This window comes from Choristoneura fumiferana, chromosome 6 (assembly GCF_025370935.1).
Source record: "Choristoneura fumiferana chromosome 6, NRCan_CFum_1, whole genome shotgun sequence".
In the NCBI taxonomy this organism is placed as follows: Eukaryota; Metazoa; Arthropoda; class Insecta; order Lepidoptera; family Tortricidae; genus Choristoneura; species Choristoneura fumiferana.
This window is the reverse complement of record NC_133477.1, coordinates 15,302,596-15,329,139: the sequence shown is the minus strand read 5'-3', so window position 1 is coordinate 15,329,139 and position 26,544 is coordinate 15,302,596. Positions and strand designations below refer to the sequence as shown.

General features: G+C 35.4%; 1 protein-coding gene across 3 annotated transcripts in view; it reads left to right on the top strand.

Moving 5' to 3' along the window:
• The window catches only part of LOC141429184 (uncharacterized), a 140,894-nt gene that overhangs the window by 8,641 nt on the left and 105,709 nt on the right, over positions 1–26,544 (top strand). The window contains exon 2 of one of the 3 annotated variants that reach the window (XM_074089442.1): positions 23,953–23,996. The exons of the other annotated variants lie outside the window; for them this stretch is intronic. The gene's annotated coding sequence lies outside the window, so the exon portion shown is untranslated. The remainder of the gene's footprint in view (positions 1–23,952; positions 23,997–26,544) is intronic. 3 annotated transcript variants of the gene reach the window in all.

Below are 26,544 nucleotides of genomic sequence, written 5' to 3'. Positions count from 1 at the left end.
TTATTTAACTTGTAATGGTCATAATAAGTAGTTCATCTCAAACCTTTCCAAGTAAATTTGACACGCTTCCAAAAGTCAAATGGGATATTTTGACACGCTTCTAGTTGTCGGGTATCTATTTTGACACGCTTCTAATGGTCGAATAGGTTATACCTATTGACACGCGTCAAATAGGATATTTTGACACGCTTCTAGTGGTCGAACAGGATATTTTTATTTGACGCGCTTCTAGCATTCGAATGGTATATTGACTCCATTAGTAAATTTACATGCTTAATGAACTATCAGAACGTGATTCTTGATAGATTTTGTATTGTAATTAACTGTGTCATCATTTACTAGCCAATTCAATTGATTATTTATTTATACGATACTAGCTGTTGTCTGCGCGGAATATGTTTAGGTAATTATGCAATATCCCGGGACAATACTACCTACCTTCTTATGTCAAACGACGGCTGACTGAGATGGACTTTTTTGAAAATATTGTAGCTCAACTGTAATGACTCACATTCAAGCAATAAACGCTTCGGTCATTCATTCGTTCATTTATTTATTCATTCACCCCAAACTATCTATACCAAATTTCATCCTCTTCACGATTACATCTTTAGGCTTTAGCGTGAAATAGATTCAAATCTCTTTGTATTTTTTTACGGGATTTATCTTCCGACTATTATGTTAAAGAAATAATCGAATAATAAAGAATAACTCCTGCAAATATAGATTTATGGCAACCAGTAAATTTAAATATGAAATATAAAGTTATTTTGCAGGCTCCTTTGTACGGGATCCTCAGTGGGCGAGTCAGAGTTGTACTTGTCCGTTTTTTTTTACCAAAAACTTATTCACTGTTAATTAATTTGGTTAACGAGAACGGAAGCATTAATTACTCGACATCTTTATCTTATGGTGTAAAAATAAATGTGTGAGATGGATATTGAAAAGTTTTAACCACGGAGTTTTAACAGATTTTGATAATATATACACACACGCACACACACAAACATCACGCCTGTATTCCCAAATGGGGTAGGCAGAGCATACCGCTTCGGAGCCACTTTTAGCAATTTTAGGTTTTAAGTTTGATAAAAACGGTACAATAGTGACAGGTTACTAGCCTAGATTTAGATACACACTTTATATAAGGCGCTGCAGTCATCAAAAAAAGTTTTTATAAAAATGCATTTTTACCCCCGACGCAAAAAGAGGGGTGTTATAAGTTTGACGTCAATGTCTGTTTGTTTGTCTGTGTGTGTTAGTTCTCATGCGGATGGAGAAATTTCAATACGTTTTTTTTTCAGTAGTTTCTTTGCAGTGAATTTTATGAATTAAATTCGGGTTTTCCCGCGTACCTTGATTTTATTGATGCTCGATATTTCGGCACAGTTGCATGCGCCATGAAACAAACAAGCCATGCCATGAATCATACGGAACAAAACCCGAATATAATTCATAAATTAGTAATCACCGCGATAGTCTAAAACATTGTGTTCTTTGGAGTGGTTCTTAACTTTTGATAATAACTAACAAAAAGTTGGAAAACCCCCCGACTTTGTGACTTTAAAGTTCAATATCACAAAAACCACTAAACTGATTTTGATGAAACATGTCTAAGAACCATCGCTAGAAACCCTGCTTTCAAATAAAAAAAAAACCGCATTCAAATCGGTCTTCCCGTTTAAGATCTATACGGTGCCACAGACATACACACATAGCGGTCAAACTTCTAACACCCCTCTTTTTGTGTCGGGGGTTAAAAATCGGTTCTGTCGTTTTTGAGATACGAAACTTTGAATGGCAAATAAAGGGTTTCTAAGCTTGTCTAATTTATGGTCAGGTTCCCATCCCAGCCTATATAAGTACCACTGCTGTGCCTTTTGGTATGAGATGGTTTGGTTATATTAAGAAAATCTTATTATATGTTATAAAATTGACGGGTATTTATTACACTTAGTTTTATAGCTAGTTTTAGTGTTTTAGTCCTATTTATTACTGCAAGGTGGTGGTACTGATGAAACCAAAATAAATATTTCTTTCTTTCTTTCTTTTATTTATTTATAATATCACCTGTGCCCTATTTCACGAACCTACAATTTACAAGTTGTAGTCTTTTTTTAAAAGAGACTACCGCTTGTAAATTGTAACTTGAAGCTTTGTGAAATGGGCCTCTTTTCTAGACCATCAGAAAGGTCGTTTTCTATTTTATGACGGTTTGTATACCATCTTTATGTTATTTTTTCATTATTTATTCTCCAGCTGGCTTACCTATGTTCAGATATAAATAACGCAGTAAAAAACTTTAATTGTGTTTACTAGAAGCTAGTTCTAACTTTTTTAATCGGTTTATTCCAAGAGCTGACACTAACAAGCTCAGGAAACGATCTAGTGTATCTTTTATAGCATTGGGCATGCTTACTAATTATGGTGTAGCTTAGAACATAAAACGAACCGGAGATGTCTATGATTGACTTCCTTCTTTCTTCCTTGGATGGATACGTCAATACGTCTCTGTTTAGTTTAAGTTTTCTAAACGAGGCAATACCCACAGCTCGCGAAATACATTAAGACTGTGTTTCCACCAGAGATGTGCGAGGAATGCATTGCGAGTAGGGTTGCCATGTGTAATAATGAAATATCCTGACATCACCCTAAAAGTCCTGTCAATTTGATTAGTAATTGAAACCAAATAACAAAAGTAGATCGTAACTAGATTTTTAAAGGAAAATATTGATTGAAATCTCTTTTGCTGTAATTTAAACTAACTTTAAATGGTTTTAAATTAAATTTAATATGATTGGTATGTTGATTGTTTACTATTTACATTTACCATTTAATTCATCAAAACTGTGTTAGTTTTGTACTGGTAATATGTAGCACGAAAACATATTTATTTTTTGTTTAACGATGTTATTTCAAAAAAGCCTGACACTTGCAAAGTCCAGCCGTAATCCTAGCAAAGGGCCAAAAATCCTGACATGTCACGATAAATTCTCACGTATGGCAACCCTAATTGTGAGAAATATGTTTGTCATGAAGCAATACAAACGCTTTATTTATCTATCTTCGCTCAGGGCTCAGTGGAAACAGCTCAGGAGCAAGGTTTTTAGGGTTCCGTAGTCAACTAGGAACCCTTATAGTTACGCCATGTCTGTCCGTCTGTCTGTCTGTCTGTCCGCGTCTATGCTCAGAGACCGTTAGTACTAGAAAGCTGTAATTTGGCATGAATATACATATCAGTCACACCGACAAAGTGGTAAATTAAAAAAATACAAACGATTTTTCGATTCAGTGACCTGTTTGCGAAATATTGAACTTTCAAGTGCAAATTTTCATTAAAGTCGAGCGTCCCCCCCCCTCTCTAAAATCTAAACTGTTGGGTGGAAAAATTTGTAAAAATTCAGAAAGGTAGTATATCAAATTTACAAGGAAAATTATAACGGATTAAATTGCTCGAGAATTAGGTACGTACGTTACGTAAACTTGGAAGATTCCGTACACAATACGAAATCGTTAGAAAAATATTACTTGATTTTTTGTAATGGCTACGGAACCCTAACTTGGGCGTGTCCGAAACGCTCTTGGCCGGTTTTTGTATATACAAAACAAAGCATGTGCGCGAAGAATAAGTTGGCAGGGATGTTTTGCAAAGTAAAAGCTCGCTCCGCTGAGCTGTTTCAACTATAGCTAACGAAAGAGCGAGGATAGATAAATGAAGCGTATTGGTGCATGACAAACAAGTTCATCCCAATGCATTCTTTGATGTAAACGCAGCCTTCCAGAGATGTGCGAGAAATGTGTTTTTCATGAAACAATAGAAACGCTTCATCTGCCTATCCTAGCTCCGCTCAGCTGTTTCCACCAGAGCTGCGCTGAGCGAGGATAGATAAATGAAGCGTTTCTATTGGTTCATGAAAAACACATTCCTCGCAACGCATCCTCGCACATCTCTGTTGGATAGGCAGCCCAACACGCACGTACGCCCTTAATTTAATTAGTGGTTTATCTTTTATTGGAAGCGATTCACCAGAGCTGCGCTGAGCGGAACGGCTAGCTATTGGACAAAACACATTCCTCGCAACGCATCCTCGCACATCTCTGTTGGATAGGCAGCCCAACACGCACGTACGCCCTTAATTTAATTAGTGGTTTATCTTTTATTGGAAGCGATTCACCGATATATAGTGCGGAACGGCTAGCCGGACAAATCACAAAGCGGAAAATCATCCAATTTGACCTTCACGCTCGCGATCTTAACAAGCATACCCCTGTAACCTACATCCAGCAATAATCAACTTTATCGCTCTAGAATTAAAACAAAGGCGACGGCAAAGGAATGCTAATAAGCGAATTATACCAAGTTAGTTGTGCGGTCGTCGAAAGCTACCTGTTAGAATGTAAGTTTTCTACAGTCTGTTCGCCGATAATTGATAAAAAAGGACAAAAATAAAACAAATCCTGATAAAATTGCATCGTGAATTGAGTAACGCCTGCATAAAAAAACCGTGTCAATTTTCATAACTGCAATCCTAATATTAATATTATAATAAAAACAACAGTCGTTAAGAATATATTTTCTAATTTCTGCGCAACTTTCTTATTTTATTCCCGTAAGTAAATTTTTTGTAGAAATAAAAAATTGGTACTTAAGACGTTTCCATGCTATGCTGTGACCAAGGGAAAGAAGGATTAACTTTAATTTAATTGGTAAGAAAAAATCGTTGGAAAGGTAAACGGCCGAGTGCTCGACACGCTAATGCCCAATGGATGACACCCTGCTGTCATCTCTATTGCTTATGACAAGTTAAAGATGCCAACTATTGGGACAGTGACGAGCACTCGTACATTTACCTTACCTACATCATTGCATAACTGACCACCATATCATATGTGATTAACACCTATACATATTCAGAAACTTTGCTTGAGTAATTTTAATCGTTCGCATTAATAACACTCTCATAACTCGCCATACAGAAGTTACATAAAGATTATATTTTAAACAAGAATAGAAATCAGCGGAAATATGTGTTACATAAAGCAAGTGTACACTGTTCACAGTCGAGTAATTCACACGCCCCGAATCGATTTGATCCAACGAAAGTGGCGTGATTGCCTTTAAAGCGTTCCGTCTCGTCTGCCGGAATCTTGGAGCATTAAGCCCACCGGAGAAGATACTACTCTTTTATTAAAAATGTAGGTACTTAAAAGTTTAACTGCCGAATTGTTTTGTAGTTGTTATTTGTGGCTAGTAGAATTCCCTGTTTTTTATTTTTTATTTAAATTAGCAAATTACAGGGCGAAAATGTACAACGGCCAACTTATCCCTCAAAAGGATGTCTTCTTCTGAATGAATGACAGATATAATCTATGTTACTATAGTTGATTTTGTGTATTAACTATTGTAGCATAGCCTAGATTCATATATATATATTTGTATGTGACCGATTATTTTTCGTCCGATTATTGGAGAACTATATAAAAAACAAACCAGTTCTACAATTAAGTTATTTAAGTGACATGATCGAAACATATTTATTATATTTGCTCCTAGTTAAAAGTGTACATTTTTCGTCCAGAAATTAATTAGTGCAAACTCGTAAGACGGCTCCGCTCGGCTAAATGCTATGAGACCGGAATCATAATATGTCTAAATAAAATTGGCGTCCGAATTTTTTTGACACGCAATTGTACACTACTTCTTAGTTCCATCGCAGTTTTAAAACAAAGGAATAGAATCGAAAATGCGTCGTTTCCTAAGTTTATTTTGTTGTTACATTGTCACTTTCGCTAAATTATGGTTTTGATGGTTTGATGTTTCTATTATCCGTAGGTTTTGACCGGCAAATCGTGTAGAAAAATTGTCTAACGGATCTTCATTTTATAATTCGTTTGATTTTACGTCCTTACATGTAAAACAAACGTCCGAGTGCTGGTCACTGTCCCAATAGTTGTCATCTTTAATTTTACGTCATTAGCAATAGAGGTGACAGTGTGGCATCTATTGGGCATTGGCATGTCGAGCACTGGGACATTTACTTTACACGTAATTTATGTGGCCCCCTTAATTGTGTCTTTTTCTGTTTCCTAAATATCCACAGACTAGGTAGTTTTCGAAATCTAGCCAAGTTCGATTATTGGCTGGAGGTTAATATGAACGCGACCTCCGGGCACCCCGCCACACATTGATTCTGAATTTGTTCAACAGAGAAACAAAATGCGATTTCCAGTAACAAATGAGTATTGACCGTGGTTGAGTAATAACAAGTGTTTCGTGTTTGCTTATACTCGCTGCCGTAAAGTGCTCTACTATTGTATTAACGCAGATACGAAGAATAGGTAACGTTTATTGTGTTGTAGGTACTTAAGATTGTCTTGATCCTATACCTACTTTTTGTGGAGCGTGTTTTCTTCCTTGTAAATAAGTATAACGCCGAGGTCAGTGTCAAAGTAGAGACCTCATTTGTTTTGCATATCATATCGAGATCAGGTGTTTCCTAACTATGGACGCTCACTTCGGTATTTAATTTAATTAAGTGGATATTTCGGATATATTATTATATTATAGGTCGCGACGTATCAGGGGGGCTACAACGAAATTAGAAAAACGAAGTTCGTATCGTACCGTCCCTCTCACTCTCGTATTAAATAATAATAGCGTCAGCGGGACGGCAAGATACGAAGTTCGAACTTGGCACTATGTAGGATAGGCCAGATACAGTGTGTTGCTTGATCACTTATCTTTACGCCGCGGTGATTGATACGCTATTATGATACAAATGTGGACTCGCCTTTATCCGGCTCATTTCAATTAATAAAAAAAATAGTCAATCTGTGAAAATGACACCAAAACTATGGTACGCATCGAACATAGCAATTTTGAAAACACTAACAACATGATATCATAATATATCCTAGAACTATCTATTGAAGTGACTAATAATCGGCAAATATCAATGCTCGACTTGGCAAGGGCACTGCCATGCCCACAAGTGTTGGCATCAAACACGGAACAGATAAAAGAAAAGCGATCACTGGTAAAAAAGCTGCCATTTTAAAGCCGATGAGCGTGACGGAACGCCCCGTTCGGCAAATATCAATATCAGAAACGATTCAAATGAGGCGAGTGAAATGTTTTCGCATTCGTATGTTAGAAATCAATTACGTTACGCGTAACACGATTTCGTTTTTTTTTGGCGAGTAACAGCCGCAATTTTATTAACGGTAAACAATAGTTAAAAAAAAACCTGTACACTACATACAGTTCAAGACAATGTAGCATACCACGAAATTACTATATACATTTTCATGATGTGGATCTACTCTTGTTTCTATTGTCCTGTCAATCGTTCGAAGGTTAACTGGAAGAGAGCCCTTTATTAGATAAGTTCGCCTTTGTACATCTGTTTTTCACTGTAATTTGTTTTATTTTGTTATCTGTTAGGTACAATAGAAAGAAAGGAGGAAGAAAGAAAATACATTAAATTAACGTCATAAAACATTACAATTAACGAAACAATGAAAAAAAGACAAGACATACATGACAAAATACAGAGTTATACATACATACATACTGGCTAGATAATAATAAAAGAAAATTATCATCATTTACAGCAGTAAAATGTCTAGTCTATATTTTGTAAGAAATTGTCAATTAAAACTATACGATGTCTTTCACAGTGCTAAGTCTGTATCATCACAGTAGCTGTAGTCCATTAGGCTATTACAGTTAGTAACAACTAGATTGTCGACAGGTTCTAGCGCTTTTATTTCTGGATTAAACCTATTATCTGCCCCGCCCTTGAAAGTTGTTGTCACGACTGAGCTTTCTGTTTTCCATTTTAATCTGTATTTAAAGTGCTAACTGGATGGACTTCAGTTTGTTGTGCCTAAATGGTACAAACGAGGTTATGAATAACTACAGCCATCGTGTCAAATGTATGCATAGGTACACTAAGCTAGTGGTCAATGGCAAAAAGATGTATTTTTTTGATATTTTGGCAAGCTACGACATACAAGGTGTCAATTATTAAACACTATTTTTACTATTTATTATTTATACTTAAGATTACTTTACATTTAGTATTAGTCTGTCTACACTAGTAAATTGAGCTTGTCAGTTACGCTTTGCCATTTTTTGAATAAAATCAAAACCGACAGAAAAATGCATGCAACCTCACTTCATGGGATTCAAGTATGTTTAGTAGTTTGTTCATAACTATATTTCAGTTTTTCAGTTATTTAACCAACACCTTGCATATTAATGTAACCTTAACAGTAGGTACACTAACTGTTCTCCATTCAAAGCAAATGAAGACCACGATTCTTGCGAGTCTCCCTAAAATTTTAACTGAACTGCCAGGTACAATGGTTTGCGCGTGAAAAACCGCGGTTGAAGACTATCAAACATGATGTTCGTGAATAGCTTGCGTGCACAAAAATGTCAGCATTAATAAACCAAAATAAAAAGAATAAAACAAAAACAAGCCAACAAGAACTGAGACTGCGATGTCGAAGGAAACCTAACAAAAAACATTACCCCACTTTCAGCGCAAAAAGACATGTGCACCAATTTATTCTTAACTAACCACATCGTGCAATGACTCAAAAACGGACAAAGCCGGGAGAGAGCTACACTTTTTTTGGCAAACTTAATAATGTAATTAAACAAATTTCTAATTTGCAATGCAAATGCTAGATCCCCTTTCACCGTCTTTTGTTGTTTTGCCAAAACCGTAGGGGGTCAGTCAAATGAATGTTAAATAACGTAAATAGCAATGGATGTTTTGCTAATGAGTTGCCCAAGAGCTAATTGTATCGATACGAGTAATTACGCGGAAGTTCGCGTATCTTGTAAACCTTTGAAAGTAGGTTTTCACTATCCTACTAATACTAAGTACATTTAAAGGTCTCTACTATACAGTAACAGCAACGTGCCAGGCAAAATTATATTCTTTGTGTCGAAAAGTATGAGACTATTCCCACTAGCACGTTTCGTAACCAACCGTCGTCGTCGCGTGTCATGTATGCGCTTGACATTCCGTTTCTGATACGTTCTTATTACGGTCATGGCATGATACGGTGTTGTAGGTAGAGACCAGGGTTGTCAGGGAGCAAAAAAAACAAAACGCTTCCAACGCGCACGAAGCGGTAAAATCTGGCAGTTGAATCGTTTTTAGGGAAAAAAAATCAGAAAAAAAATACTGAACCGCCCATACTTCGGTATTTTTGTTATACCGAACACTGAGTGCTAAAAAGTGCGAAAGTTTATGATATGTAGGTATATATGTGTGGTTGCGACTAGAAGTAAACACATTTTTTATATATTTGGAATTACCGGTTTTGCTCCCGTAATTATTTAGGTCCAGCAGTTGAATTCAAATTCCAGAATTTTACTGAATCGTCATATGAATTCCTAAAAACTCCACTATGGATTTCATTAACATTTGAATTTAAGTCGGCGCCAAATCTTTCTAATCCTAACATTTGAGATTTTATCCCGATGTCGTGGGATCATCGGAATAGAAAGAAAGAAAGAGAGAAAAAATATTTTGGTTCCATCACCACCTTACAGTAATAACACTAAAACAATAAAACTATCAATAAAAACTAAGTTACGTGGTGACACGACAGGACACCAAAAGAGGCCTCCACTCAACATGTGTTGCCACACGTTATAAAAAAAAAAAAAATAAAATAAAAAGTGGCTTATTTGTTATTCCTGACGTCCAGCTATCTACATACCAAATTTTATCCAAGTACTTCCAGCGCTTTTAGCGCAAAGGAGTAACAAACACAAATTAGTAGGATTATTACGGCATACAACCTAATTCCCAGATCTTAATGAGCAAACATAAGGCTCATTTGGATTATATAAAACAAATGATTGCATTACGTCATGAACATCTTGAACAAGGATGTTTGCTGATGATTTGGACCAAAGGGGTTACTACGAAATTCGGAAATGAAAATCCGTATTGTATACCGTCCCTCTCATTCTCGTGTTAAATAATATTAGTGTTAGCGGGATGGCAACATACGAACTTCAATTGCACTGGCGAATTTTGGCTTCAAAACGTGTCACTATCAAGCGCAAATTCCAAGCAGACAGATGGCACTTGGCAAAAAGATTCGCCGAGTATGAAAAATAACTGTTTCGATAACACTTTGTGATATTTCGCCGTATATGCCAACTGTCCTGGTTGGTCTATATGGTAAAGCACGCATCATAAACCGGCGAGGAACTGGGTTTGATTACCACCACTAGCTAAACTTTTAAATAAAATAAATATTTATGTTCTTAGGCTGCATATCCGTTTTTTTTTATTCGACTGGATGGCAAACGAGCAAGTAGTTCCTTTAATGAATGTTATAAACGTAGCCTGTCGTAAATATTGTTGTAATTATGGTTGTGAAATGTATGAGTTTATTACCAAATTTTTATTTTATCTATAATTTTAATCTTTTATTAGGTAGGTAGGTACTTGAGCTTTCCTTAGGTGATGGTAAACACATTTTTTTTATCAAATAGCTGTCAAACGAGCATGCGGGTCACCTGATGGTAAGCGATCACCGCCACCCATGGTCACCTACAGTATTATTAGGACTTGGGGTGCGTTGCCGGCCTAATGGGGAGGGGGATACAGGAGGGGGAAGGGGGGAGGGGAGTTGGGCCTCCGGATCTCCCACTCACCGTACGAAACACAGTAGTAAAACTACTATTTCACGCCGGTATTCTGTGGGAGTGTGGTACTAACCAGGTCGAGCCGGCCCATTCGTACTGCAGCCAGCAAGTGGTTACAGTAAGGCTCTACCACATGTAAATTCAGAATAAAATAAATAAATGAGTAGCAATGAATATAGTTAAGAATGTGTATAATATTAAATTTATTAACACGCGATAATAAACAATAAATAACAAATACGTCATTACAAAAAAACGAAGAAAAAAAGAACTAAAACATTTTTTTTACATTAATCACTAAACTGACCCGTGATTGAACCGTATCACACCCGGTGAAAAGGCCAGATGAGGCCAAAGATGTATCTCACTGGTTCAGTAACAGCCTATTCACCTAGCCTTGAAGATCCCTAGGTTGTATTTATCCAGAAATATATATTTAACTTATTCTGAACATAAAAACCTATAGGTATTTACAAATATCGCCCAGATCTCTACCTATTGGGCAGGGTGTCCATATGGCTGGCTGCATTTCCTCGTTGCATGGTAATGCCAATACGACTGAGGGAAGAGACAGATAGTATCAATTTAATATATCGTGTTCATTCGCTTTCGCTCCGAACCCTATTCTAAAAAAAAACTGTTTATTTCAATACTTAATAACAAAAAAATCTTCCGCTTATACTCTTATCTTAATATTTAAAGATTTTATCGAACCTAATTATAAATCAAATTATAAAAACCATATTTTATGACTTAAAGGGCTGTTTCACCACCACTTGACACCTTGTGCATTACATCTTGTGATTATAATCTAGACAAGTTAACTTCCTCTTATTGAGCTTGTACATTCATGGAAAACAAGTGATATGGCGTGTCTTAAGCAAATTAAATCACATCACTTTTAATAGACTTTAATTATGGCTAACTTGAGATCGAAACCTCTGCATAGCTAAGCTAGTGAGAGATGTATTTTTCTGTAAGTAATAAGTTTTTGGTAAAAAAATCATTTTTAATAAAAGTTTTTTTTGCTGACTGTACTTTTTGTTGACTGTACTTGTGTTGTCACCCAAACTACATGTGCATATCAAATTTAAAGTCGATGCCATTAACCATCGAAGAGTTTCGTCCTGTGGAGACGATCCTGGTTGGACCACCAGGATGTTACTACTGGATTATTGTATTGTCACGCAATTTACATAATTATACCAAATATCAAGTCAATTCAATTACTGGAAGTTGGTAAAATTTTACTTTTAAGGTTTGATTACAGACAGACAGACAACGGGACAGGTAAAACTAAATAAAAGCTTGTAATGACCAGAGGTTTTGGTTCTTCATTAATGAATAAAATGTACTGTCAGATTTCAATCTTACTTAATGTATAGGTATTTTGTGTGCAAAAACCAGCTCGTAAAAAAACATAAAACCAACCTATGCATAGACATAACATAGAATCGGAGACACTTCGCTCGTGTTGCGAACTCGCTCGATCAATTAATATTTTCGCGTTTTAACTTTCAAATTACAACTTTATTCGCTGGCGATAGTTTCACCTTCACTGGACCGCAAGCCTGACCTTGCATACATAATGGATGAGTGGCGCTTGAGAGTTCAACGACCGCTAATACTGATAGTTTTAATGATGGTAATTGGTTATAATGATTTATTATAATTATTTCGATCGTTGCATTGTTTGTTACACATTATACCTATTGTATGGTATTTTATGAACTTATACTTAGTTAGTTATAAGATTTTTTTTTTTTTTTACTAGCGACCCACTCTGGCTTCACACGGGTGTAATTTAAAAGAAAAAATAAAGAAATTCTATAATGAAAGGCTTATTGATAATAAATTAATTAATTAGTAAGTACTTTCATAGTTTCACTTTTTTACAAGCTTTTTGCGCATTTAGCGGGTACAAAGGTATACGCCGAAAGCGATTTAGTTTTATAACTAATAGTTTTGGTTCGGTATTCAATTAACTAGCTATTTCAGATAAATTTTAATTGCACAGTAAACTCAAATTATTAAAGAAAACAGTACGGGTAATGAACTAGAACACCCGTTTACTTAATCATCGTAAATTTTAACACAATGTACTAGTTAATAATAAATTACTAAGAGAATACACAATACCAATTTGATGAGATACGTAAAACTCCTAGTAAAATCAACGATGTTAAAATGGAAATAATTTACAGTAAAGATAAATTTTTAATTAAAAAAGTTCCTGACTACACTTCCATAGCCATCAAATCTAGATTCAAGTCATCTAACCACTTGAAGTGGCTCATAATTAACTCGAGTGAACTAAACATCTGAAATTAAGTAAAACTTCGAGGAAATATATTTAATATACTACCCTCCGTCCGCGTAGTATTTGTTTATCGCTATCCCGCGGGAACTATGAAATTTTCCGGGATAAAAACTATCAATATCCTTCCACGGGATTCAAACTATCTGTATACCGAATTCCATCTAAATCGGTTCAGCGGTTTAGACGTGATTGAGTAACAAACATCCAAAAATCCAAACCTCCAAACATGCATCTTCAGAAACTTTCACATTTACAATATTAGTAGGATTTCGCAAAGCAAAAATTTTGGAGAATATAGGTTTTTAACTATAAAGATTTAGACGACGGCAATTTGTATGAACCTTTTTAATGACTATGTCTTTTGACTGCTTTGACTTCGAAGTTCATTTTATACACTGCTTTGATGGTTAGCAGGCCGGAGTATTTGATTGATACCTCCACGCGTTCTTGAGAAAAACGGTCTTTATTGACGTACAAGTAAAGTTATTCTATGAGAGTTTCGTTATTCCCTTTGAGGCACGGAATTTTATTATTATTGTAATAATAAGATTATTACTTTTAGCCTATTCTGTCCCACTGCTGTGCCTTTCCCCGATACTTCCATTACTCTATATGTATACTGCATGCATGGGCCAGTCCTTCAAGAAGTACTCGTAGTCCAGTTTATCTCGCCACCGCCATCACGGCATCTTAAAAACAAATATGTATATTGCAATTTACTTATAAAAATAAATAAAATCTTATAAAAAAGGTAATGTTTTCACAATAATTAAGAACCTGAGTGTTGTTGTATGTGTAAGTAGGTATGTATGTAAACTCTATATTGGACAAACATAGAGAATTGTTGTATTATACAATTCAAATGTCCGTTGGTACCGTAAACTGCTTCAACTTTGCCCTCTGGCCCCAACATTGCCGGATTCAATTTAGAGTCGATAACTAGGACCCTTCTAGGTTTTTAAACTTTTATCCCCCCGTAATAATAATTCCCGTGTAGATAAAAGTTTAAAACCTATAAGAGTGCTGAGTTATCGACTCTAAATCGAATCAGGCAATGTTGGGGGCAGAAGGCAAAGTTGAAGCAGTTTACGGTATTAAAAGTTAAGATGAACAAGTTAAAAGCTTATTTCATTTAGGTATTGGTTACAAAAATAGTTTGATCACTTCAACCTATTTTTATGATCCACGACGAGTTTTCATGATACTTTGAAAGACCGCAGTTTGAAAACTAAGCCTTTCAATATAATTTATGGACTTTACTATTTAATTAAAAATCTAATTTAATTATACTTAAAGTCACAACAAGTTTTGTTCTTAACCAGTCAAGTAAACTATTTTGATTAACAGCGTACCTAAACAAAAAAAACCGTATACCGTTCTACATTAAGTACAAAGTCCGGGAACTGGAATCTCAACCTGCGACCGTACGAAAGTCACCAGTCGTAAAACGGGAAACATCTAGGAATTGCATTCAAATGCTAAATGCTAATTTAATAACACCATTAATTGCTAATGACTTTAGCAAGCGTAAGCCAGTAAGAGGTAATGTGTTTATATAATTTTAGTGGTAAAATAATAAACGTCATAACTTTTATTACATTTAAGATTTAAATGCGACAAAATTAATGTTAAACCTCGCCGTTACGATGGCATTTTAGCCGTGGTCACGAATATTTATACCCTTTCGAGTACAGTACTGGGAGTCTACTAGTGAACATGGTTACTGCAATGCGATCGAAACGTCGATGTTATGTTATCCTGAGAAAAAAAATACTTGTTTAATATGATAAGTGTGGTAATCTTGACGCATTTTGCCCAAAAAATCTGGTCATAAGGACCCAAAGAGTGGTTTAACACCACGCCTGCATCCGAATGCGTGAAAATATTAGGATCCGAAGTAGGTGTAGATATTTATATATATAATACTAGCTTTTGCCGGCAGCTTAGCCTGCGTGGAATTCGGTTATCGTGCGCTGTTCCCTCGGGAACTGTGCATTTTCCGGGATAAAAAGTAGCCTATATGTCACTCTCGGGCTCATAAACTATCTCAATGTCAAAAACACGTCGATCCGTCGCTCTGTTTCGACCTGAAAGACGGACAAACACACAAACGTACAAACACACACACTTTCGCATTTAGTAAATTAGTATGGATATTTTATATTTTTGTCACCGTTAGCGAACTTGATCCGATTTAATCGTGCGAAATCGCTCTTACAGTATTGTAGCAATAAAAATTAAAGGTAAAAAAAATGTTAAAAGGGGCTGGCATCGCATTTGTAATAACTCACCATGTGATGGAGATGTTTATGAGCGACGGAGATTGCGTTACGTCAGGTAACTTCCCAGTTTTCTCCCTCTTCAATAAAACATAATTATTATGAATTAATAATTTTCCCACGAGCATTCTTGGTCCTTTCCTGGAATTATGACTCATCGGCCTAGCCATAGACGATCATACCACAAATTACCATGCACCTGTAGCAAAACTGGTCTAAGCTACTATAACATCTCCCTCGAAAAAAAAATTTGATATATAAATCATTACAATTATGATTCAAAATTCCAAATTTTATTTATTTGTTAAACATGGTCAATTTATGTTGTAAAATAATTAATTAATAGCACTGTCTCGCCACAATACAAGTAACAGGTGTATTGTGGTCTCGCTATATGGCATACAAATAGCTACAGATTTACATGCGGTAGTCAATAATCATTACGTTACGTAGGTAACAAAAATATATACGTTCTTCAGCGGCCTCCGCACTAGACTCTGGGCCTGGCCCTATACTACAAAGTGAAAAATTCGAACTTCGTATCTTGCCGTCCCGCTTACGCTAATATTATTTAATATAAAAGTGAGAGGGATGGTACGATACGCTTCGATTTTCAAATTTCGTAGTAGCCCCCCTGTATCGCGGAGAGCAGTGACAATTGAACAGTAAAACAGTTACTTAATATTCATGTTACTTATTGTAATGGAGACCAAAATGTACCTACAAACCGTGATTGAACAAAAAAGTTTCATATGACGCGAACATTTTATTATACGTAGTATTCCTCCTGAGTCCTGACATTTTTTAACAAACTTAGCGTTTAATAAAACCTAAACGTGGTTTATAAAGTACATTCGGCCGTTATTCTTAGTGTTAATTACTCCTTTATAAAGTAGGTACGCGAGGACTTAGGAGGATATTTTTGTTTTAAAACAGAAAACGGAAAACGAACTATTTTTAAACTACCGGCGTTAAGATATTTAACTTTTTAACTCCACGCATCCCCCCCCCCCGCCGCCCGCGCTCCTGGAGAAGGCCTGTTAAATGCATATTACGCATACTTGCATAAAGCTATGCAAGCGTGCCCAGCTTTAGTTGTAGCACAAGACAGGTGTTGTCAGTAATAAATAGCCACCGCTGTTTAATATTAATGAGATCTGAAACTCGGGCGTGTGAACTGAAAACCAAAATGGCCGGAACGCGGGCGCACGTGAGGGGAGTCGTTGAATGGTAACTGTATGCTAATATGAACACCTAGCTAAATTCTTGCGAACTCTGATTCGGTCAATGTAAAATTACGAACGTAATAATTGATCACAAATTAGCTCGTTGAAGCGGCAATGGGAAGGCATATAGCACAGAGAACAGATTGCCGTTGGGGGACGAAAAGTTCTCGAATGGAGACCGCGGATCGGCAAGCGCAGCGTAGGACGTCCAGCAACGAGATGGCTGGATGACCAATTAAAGCCACGGGTTCACGAAGGATGCGCGCCGTTTCCAACCGAAGCTAATAGACTAGGTACATAAAGATTGACGGAGAGACAATCCAGTCTCAACCACTGAAGCTAAGAGACTTGAAAATTGGAAGACATACGATTATTCCTTGAAGCTCATAGGATGAATCAATAAATTCTTACATTACATTATTCCTGAATCCTTTCCATCTTTATCTATTTCTTCGGCTGGATATATCAATAATATTAAGAATTTCTACTCAAACATCTCATTCCACGCGTCGCGTGCAATTTGTGATGTGAAGCTCAATTCGCATCAAACGATTAGATCGTCAATTAAGATGTCATTTCCGCAAATATTTACTAGTCTATTCATATAAAAGAAGAAATTGACTGAATGACTGACTGATATATCACCTTACAGTCCAAACTAATAGAACTAGGAGCTTGAAATTTTGCAAAGGGTTTTCTTTTATTACGTAAGTGAGCTAGGGAGGGGTTAATGGAAACTGTATGGATTCAGGCGTTACCTTGCGCAAGTTCATGTTTAAAATAAAATGGATAATCTTATTTGCTTTTCCGCGAAGTAGTGCGGTGAAGCTATGCAAATATTCGCGTTTGCGTTGAATTAATTCGCGAAAGAGTAAATAAAAGAGTCCATGGAAATTCAACCCTGAAGGGGATAAAATAAGGGATTAATATTTGTGAGAAAAGTCGAAAGCGTAGAAGGTAGACGTGTCAATTTTATAAGACGGCTATCCATTGCCAATAGAAACTGATGGAATTCGTTGTTTTTATTAAAGCTCTAAAGGGGTCAATGAATGAAATGGTGACGCTGCAGTTTCGGGAGATAAAAAGGGTACATTTTCGTCTATTTCTACACCGATAAAGTCACGAGAAGAATCTTGTAATCTTATAAGTGGTTGTGAGTACATGTGTATGTATAAACCGACTAAAAATATCTTCATTCGATTAAAACTGGTGACAACCGCCGGTTCTACATAACGCAACGTTACCGGTCCTGGGAAGAAACGATGATATTTATCATTTGATTCTTTTTTTATTCTGTTACTAGTCCGCAAAAGGTTATTTATTTATTATTTATTTATTTAACTTCTTCATTTTAAATACTACCAACGTTGTCGGAAAAACTATCATTATTTCCAAGAGGAATGCGCTCAACCACTGATCCTCTAGTATACTCAAAACAAATTGTATACTCTGACTTTCTGTTGGTACTATTTCGTTTTTCTAAAATGGAGTTTTGAAGTAAAATCAATGGACTCTTCCAAAGGGGCCATTTATCCTTCTCACTGTTTAAGCAACGGTATTCAAATGTTCAAGGTGACATGAGATAGTGGCTTACCTACCTAATTATTTGAAAGACAAAGTAAAAAAATCTCTTTATTCAATTTAGGCTATAACAAGCACTTATGAATGTCAAAAAAAATCTACCACTGGTTCGGAAAACCTCTGTTGAGAAGAATTCGGCAAGAAACTCAACGATGTATAAATATATATATATATATATATATATTATATATATTTTTTCGTTTCTTGGTCATTTAGTTGTGACATCGTATGATCGTATTTAGACACATTAGAATTACCACTAACTAAGGGCCAGTGCAAACGCACAACTGCATTCCAGCTGCAACTTAACTGCCAAGTGCCAACTTACATACTTGTACAAGATTTTCTGTATCAGCTCATTATTGTCATTTACTTGAGTAGTAACTTAAATGAAATCGTCATACATAATTATTGCATTTGAAAGTAAAATTTTATTACTAGCAATATGCATATCATAATTCTTACCTTGTATTTTTTTATAAAGGTAAAATAAATATATTTTCTCGTAAAGCCTACCAATAAGTACAGTGCATTCAATAAAAATAAAATAAAGTTAAAAAGTTGCTGTAAGGGGCTGTTTCGCCACCCATTGATTAATTTTAATTGATGGATAAATGTGATGCCGTCTCCGTCTATTCGAACAAAGCAAACAGAGACGGCATCACATTTATCCGTAAAATAAATTTAATCAATGGATGGTGAAACAGGGGTTAAATGTTGCATTTTAAATATAAGCTCAGTGCCTGTTTGCTTTGTCATTCAAACAAACAATAGTACTCTGAATGACCCGCTTGCTAGTTTGCCTCTTACTGCATAAAAATAACGCGAACTTATTTGGTCAAATAGGTAAATTACATGAAATTTCTGCTTTGAAAATAAACCTAATTACTGGAATGTTCTCATAGTGCATTAACAAAGGCAAAATATTAAACAAATAAACAAACGTATTCGATCTGAGGTTACTTTTTAAAAGTAGCCTCTAACGCTTGATTTATAAAGTCGAGATTTATAGTGAGTAGAAAAACGAGATAAGCCATTTTGTGAATAATTTTGTATGCAGATTACTTAGCTTCGGTTCGTTGAACGTCTTGAAAACAACCAATTTAAAATGGATAGAGTTGAGAAGTAAAGCTTTGACATTAACCTTGCCTGCAGAATTTTGCTTCGAAGTAACAACTTTTTTGGAAAATATTTTATATACTTACTGTTGCCCACGACTCCTCTCCACGTAGAATAGGGATGTTGACGCCATTAAAAAATAATTCGAAGGCACGACTCCATTAAAAAAAAAACACTTTATTTTAGCCCTGAAAACCAGATTAATTTTCGATTTACTGTTAAATTAGATTTTTTGTTATAAATAAAATAAATACGTAGTTGATTGAGTTGGCGAACAAATAGCGACTTATGACGTTGAAACTCTATGGGAGAATTGTGTTTTAGATAGGTCATAAAAAGTACGTCAGTTGATTGGTGGTGTCAATATGCCTATTCGTTTATCGCTATCCCGCCGGACTATGCAATTTCGCGGCATAAAAATTCAGGAATTGTCAAACTGCCAAATCTGTTATAATTTATAATAGTAGGTATCTATTAATCTAATCTGTGACCAAAGACCTTGAAACAAAACACACATTCAGATATTAAGCCTCAGTGCGAATGTCACAGACGCAGTTGGCAAGTTAAGGTGCGACCAAACCGCTGCTAAAAAACGGCGACGGCACGGAATCGCAGTGACGCACCGTATGCGCACCGTTTTTTTGCATGCTTTTCACACCGCTGCTTAAATTACGCAAACGGTGCGGAATCGCAGTGACGGGCCGTAAACGACAAGCCTTTTTTTCGGTAAAGTCCTGACGTTTACGGCACGTCACTGCGATTCCGCATTTTAAGCAGCGGTGTGGCGATTCAATTTGTAGCATTCGAACATGGCGGATGTAGACAATATCTAATTTTGGTATTTCTGTTTCTTTGGCTAGTTGAAGTATAATTTTGATAGTATTTTATGCGGCGGTTAACCTTAACAGTGAACAGTGATCACTAAATTCTATATTGCTCTAGTGTCTGACATTTTTAATGTGCAAGTTGCCTCCACGTGGTTTCTGGAATTTTACTATCAAGTTGCAAAAACTACAATCACCGTACAACGTCCCTCTCAAAGAGATTACTTTGACACTGGCGAAATTGTCCTATTAATTAGGACAGAAACGCCATATTTAAAAAAAGAAGAAGAAGCAGCGGCGTGGAGAGCATGCGATGAAAACGGTGGGCATATACCTACGGTGCGTCACTGCGATTCCCTGCCGTCACAGTTTTTTAAGCAGCGGTTTGGTCGCACCTTTATTCGCGATTGAATTATAATTGGCATGCTCCATTGACAATATAGTGAGCCTAGCCAATTTGCCTACAGTTGGCAAATTGGAACCGTGTTTTTAAAATCCAAGTCCGTACATGAATGTCACTTTCCCGACAACCAATTAAAATGTGTTTTATATAAAAATAACTTACTTATAATGAACTTGTATTTTAAACGTGCTAAGAATTAAGATTACTTTAACGATATCTAGTTAGTTTCAATGTTCTTATATTGAAGCATTTTAATTTTTATAAACCTGTAATTTAATTATATTGTAAATCGCAATAGCTGAGCGCGATTTTAATCATAAAATTTAATTTATAAAGTACCTACCTGTTCTTAAAATTGTTATGGAAATTTCATTATAAGGAAATTCATGGTATATTATGAAATCCTGCTTGATTTTAATTTTGAGATTTTGCAATTTGCAAATCATAACTAAAGAAAATATTTATTTTGCCTCAACCTTCTAGGAGGAAAAATGACAAAGCACCTGCAATCCTTTAATGTAGCGGGTGTCCAAAGGAAACAATGTTCACTTACCATAAGGTGACACATTTGATAGTTCGCCATCTTATTTTGTGGGTGAAAAATACTGACTTATACTTTACCAGCTTGTCTTAATCAATTTATGTTTACACATTTCTATAAAATTGTCAGAAGGCATACAGTGTTAAGGTATATATATCTATAAGTTTGAAACTATTAAAGGCCTCTAAATTCTTACCTTAAAAATAATACAAATGTCTACAGTTTATCAATTTGTATTAAGTCTCGCATAGCACAACAAACAGATTGCAATTTTAATTATCTTAAAGAACAATTATCAACAATTATCTCTGTTTAAACACAAAGCTACCAATGTTATTTATAATTAAGATAATGGACGGTAATTAACAAAGGAAGCTTATACCCTACTTATACCTGATTAAATTTTAAAACAAAATCGCAGTAGCATTGTTTTAAAATATTTACAAAAGTTTTATACTGATCCGTGATGAAGTTACACACTGATTTTAACTGATTAATGAAATAATGATAGAGCACTTATTTAATTTCAAGCAGGTTGAATTATTTTGAGTAAATACTTATTTTTTTTTTTACACTTTTAATTTTGGTTCATGTTTTATATAATCGATGATCAAAGAGTGACTATTTATAATAAATGGACACATTCCACGCTGAAACTCTTAAATCATTCATCTTTCAGTTCATTATCATCATTAATTTAAACTAACCCATTTGCTGAAATATCAATGATGAGTGAAATCACGAAATTAAAAAAAAATGTCAAAAAATTGAACCGACTGCAATAAACCATGAAAATAATTTTCTACCAGTCTGAAGTCGATGCCTCACCACGAGCCAGCAGGAGTGGACCTATAGTCGTCTACTTCACCTTCATACTATATATTGAGCTTCAATCACTCCTGCTGTCTCGTGCTGAGGCACCGACTTCAGACTGGTAGAAAATTATTTTCATGGTTTCTCATGGTTGGTTCAATTTTTTATTATAATTTTTGTTTCACGCTTTTTATGTAAATAATCTAAGATACAATAGTTTAATGTCAACTGCTCGTCATCTTTTAGGAAAGATTGCTTTTTCCGATGCAGAGACATTCATTATAGAGGAGTCCTGGTGGTTCACCACCCGTTACATTTCATCATATGCATTACGAGTTTACGAGAAGCATAAATTTCTTAGCAATTGTCTTACAGTAATTGAAATTCAACCCGTGAAATGTTATTGAGTAGTAACTCCGATGGTCAACTGTGGTCTTTATCATCAGTTCCACTTCACCAAATGATGATTTTCAAGAGAAAATGCACGAGTAACTACTAAATATATAATAAACGATTGACCATAGGTGTCTCTAAAATATTTGAAGAGTTTCCTCGATTTCCTTAAGATACAATCATCGGACCCAGATTTGGTGCTTATGGGACCTAATTGAAAGCATTCCTAGAAGAACGCAATAATAATAATATGCGCATTGATAACCTCCTCCTGTTTTGAATTCGGTTCAAACAACACATAAATATAAAATATTAGTACGGATCAACTTTGAGATACCTTCCATAAGTCTCAAACTTGCTTAAACATATCCAGCCGGTTTGACTTCAAAAAGATTCAATCCATTGAGCAATCCTAGCTGTTCCTTATTTTTACTTTTGATATAATGATCGCCGGTAATGATTAAAATGAATTCCTTTACAGCGTAACCTTTTACAGCGTTATAAGAACTGGACCTATAATTTTAATTGGTATAAAAGAGTGGTTCAGGTGTGGATCCAAGTTAACAATTTAGCATTGGCATTGGCGCTCCTTGAGTCTATTTCCATAGTTATAAAACTGGCTCCATACTGGTTTGCACACTTTGTATATAATAGATCAATTGTTTAAAATACACTGAAGACTTTTAAATCTTTTTCATTGATTCTACCTTCTCTGATTAGTTAGGTTGAGTGAATGTTCTAATATAGTGCACATTTCGATACAGTTGATATTAGATTAAACCTTCACGTTTTCATACATTGAACATTTTGATACAGTTAATAAACTGCCAAGAAGTCGCTTTTACAACAATACTGCTTAAGTCAAAAATCATCCATAATCTAAAATCTAGCAAATGGTATATAAAACGTTACATGGCCAATTTTTGACTTACGCGGTATTTTTGTATAAACGACGTACAAAAAGTGACCAGACATTGGGTTTGGTGCTGTGCAGCGATATTGTTATAAATTTTAAAGCTAGCATTAACTATCAGATATTGAAAGAAATTTTGAATTGGTTTTCGAGAAGCAGTGTATATTGCATAGAAAAATTAACACGAGAGAAAAGTGAATTTGTGATAGTTTCACGCCAGCAAGTGCAACGTTTCGAATAAAAACAAAGTATTGACCACGTATCTAGTGATAAATTTTACAATAATTGTTAATAAAGATTTTTTTTAATATACCGGGTGTGGCCTGTAATACGAGCAAAAAATCAAAACATAAATCGTCCTCGTCAAACTGAACAACATTAGTTCAGCGACTTTTAAAAATAATGGAGTCTTTGAATTTTCCCTTTTTCATACAAATTAAATACTGCTATCAATGTACGCCATCCTAGAACACAACTGACGTCGCGTGTCACGCTACAAACATCAAGCATTTTGCTTTACATTGCTTCTTCGAATAAACTAAAAAGTGTAATAAAAATTAAAAAACTAATTATTTTTAAAAGTCGCTGAACTAATGTTGTCCAGTTTGACGAGTATGATCTATGTTTTAATTATTTGCTCGTATTACAGGCCACACTCGGTACGGAAATGCATTGTGCCCTTTAAGTTTGCGGTAGTAACAAAAATACACGCTGTATACTTGTAAAATTGTGACTTATAGTGTAATTATGAGAAGTGCAATGCTGACTTCCCTTTTTATCAATCAATTTTTTTGATCGTACGTGACATAACTATAAAGTAATTCCTACATGTAAAGGTAACACTTTTTTTTTTCAGGTAACTGTCACAGCCTGTACTCGTAGTCTCAGGATATTAATGCGGTTGGTATTTTAATTTATGATTTACTAAGTGAGCTGAGCAAAGCTTGCGTTATGGGTACTAAGCGACGGATAAATATAATTATATTGATATTATAGATACATACTTATATACATACTAAACATCCAAGACCCGAGAACAAACATTCGTATTTTTCATACAAATATCTGTCCCGCCACGGGAATCGAACCCGGGATCTCAAGCTTCGTAGTCAGGTTCTCTAACCACTGGGCCATCTGGTCGTCGATATGATAATTACACGGCTATTAGTTGAAGATCAACATCAATGTATGCGTAATAGCTGTTCTAAGCGTTTTATTTTTACTGACAGATGAGCAATGGTTTTTGTTGCTACCTTGACGTTGAATTCCGAATGAAATAAAAAATAAAACAACCTAAGATTTAAATTTTTCGAATCGAATTATCGAATGTCCGACCTATTTTTGATGAAAAATAAATACTAAAAAAATAAAAAAATAAAGTTTACTATTGTGAAAAGAAAACACGTCCATATCTGTCAATCAATTTGGGAGTTACGATGATTATGTTTTTTTGGTGATAGTTATTTGATATTTACTAAATAAAATTAATTCACACCTAGATAAATGTACCCGTAGACAAATGTAGACCCGTGTGGTGTCGGGTTAGAATTACACCTCTCCATTTCTTCCGTGGATATGGTAAGAGGCGACTGAGGATATAGGTTAAGGGATACCGTAGGCGACAGGCTAGCAACCTGTCACTATTGTACCGTTTTTGTCAAACTTAAAAACCTAAAATTGCTAAAAGCGGCTCCGAAGCGGTAACGTTTCGTGTGCTCTGCCTACCCCATTTGGCAATACAGGCGTGATATTTGTGTGTGTGTGTAAATAAATGTGAAACTCATGACCATGCAGTAAAAAATTTGAAGTTTAATATTTTTTTTTACTTGAGCCCATATAATATAAAGTTAAGTTATCGCTTATATAAGCTTGTATACTGTTAGTTATAACCTGACATCGTTGAGTAGGTACTGTGGGTAAATGCGATAGTATATGAATCTCCGGAAATTTCAAGTTTTTGCATTTCTCAAGCAAGTGAGAGTTAATATCTGCGACTAATGGACCCTAATTGGTTGGAATGTGATTAATTAACGTTAAAATTCATGTTAATTGTTCGGAAACGGAGCTGTTATAATAATTAAAACTTGAACATAACATGCCACACGTTCCATGCAAAAACCATTCACATGACTTGGTAATAAGGTAGATATTAGTTACTATTATAACGTGGACTTTCACCCCTACAAGGTGGTAAAGGAATTTTCTGAAGTGAAGTGGGGAATGCAGTTTAATTTTGCGAATTTAAATTGATGTGTTTAAATTTCCCTTTTTAGTTATGATTTTAACTTTTTTTCTTGACAATTCTTTACTTAGTTTTACTTCCAAATATGCCTTTTACAATTACCAGCCGATCGCAAGTGGTTTGACAAATACCTATGCCAAATTTCATATACTTATCTAGACTTAGCGGCAAACATTTTTGGATTTTACATGAATTTTCTAGACATATGGGAAGAACAAAGTAATCCATGTGTTATTTTATTATAGAAGAGTTTTTGTTTCTTCTAAATTAATCCAACCCTTTAATCGAGAAAGAATAACCAACAAACACACGCACACATGCCCGCACGCACATAATATTAATATTATTTTACCTTTTTCAATCTAACGTCTAAATCTGAACAGTATACAATTTAAAAACAGCTTAATACTATTCACTGTTAACAAAATTACATTAGATACAGGCTGATTCTGCAGACGTGATCAAGACTAACTCTAAAAAACTAAATAAAAGAGAGATTATAATTAATTTGTTTTTAGTTGCGAGGAGAAGGAGTGGTTTGGGAAGGAGTGGTTTGACCTATCGCCTCTCAAGCAGAGGGTCGTGGGTTCGAACCCCGGCTCGCACCTCGGTTTTTCGAAATTCATGTGCGGAATTACTTTTGAAATTTACCACGAGCTTTGCGGTGAAGGAAAACATCATGAGGAAACCTGCACAAAGCTGCGAAGCGATTCAATTGTGCGTGCAAAGTTCCCAATCCGCACTGGGCCCGCGTGGGAACTATGGTCCAAGCCCTCTTATTCTGAGAGGAGGCCTGTGCCCAGCAGTGGGACGTATGTAGGCTGGGATGATGATGATGATGATGAGGAGGGTTACCTTAATAACCCTTAACGTTCATAAAAAACAGTACAGTACAGTGGTAAGTGACTGTATTATTTATTGAGCTTTATAGGGTTGATTCCTTTTCCTCAAGCAGACTATACCTTTTCTAAGACATATAGACTGCGATTAAACTAACTTTCAAGTTTATTTCTTTCCCCTTTGATAGACAATTCTTAAACTTGTCCATCGTAACTTATAAACTACCGCTCTGCTGATTTAAAGAGTTCCTTTCAATGTTTAAATCGAATTCATCATTGAATCGTATCTTTTATTCGCACTCAAATAACTATTAGTAGATAAATTCATGATCTGGCAACACTGCAATACAGTTTTATGATAATGAGA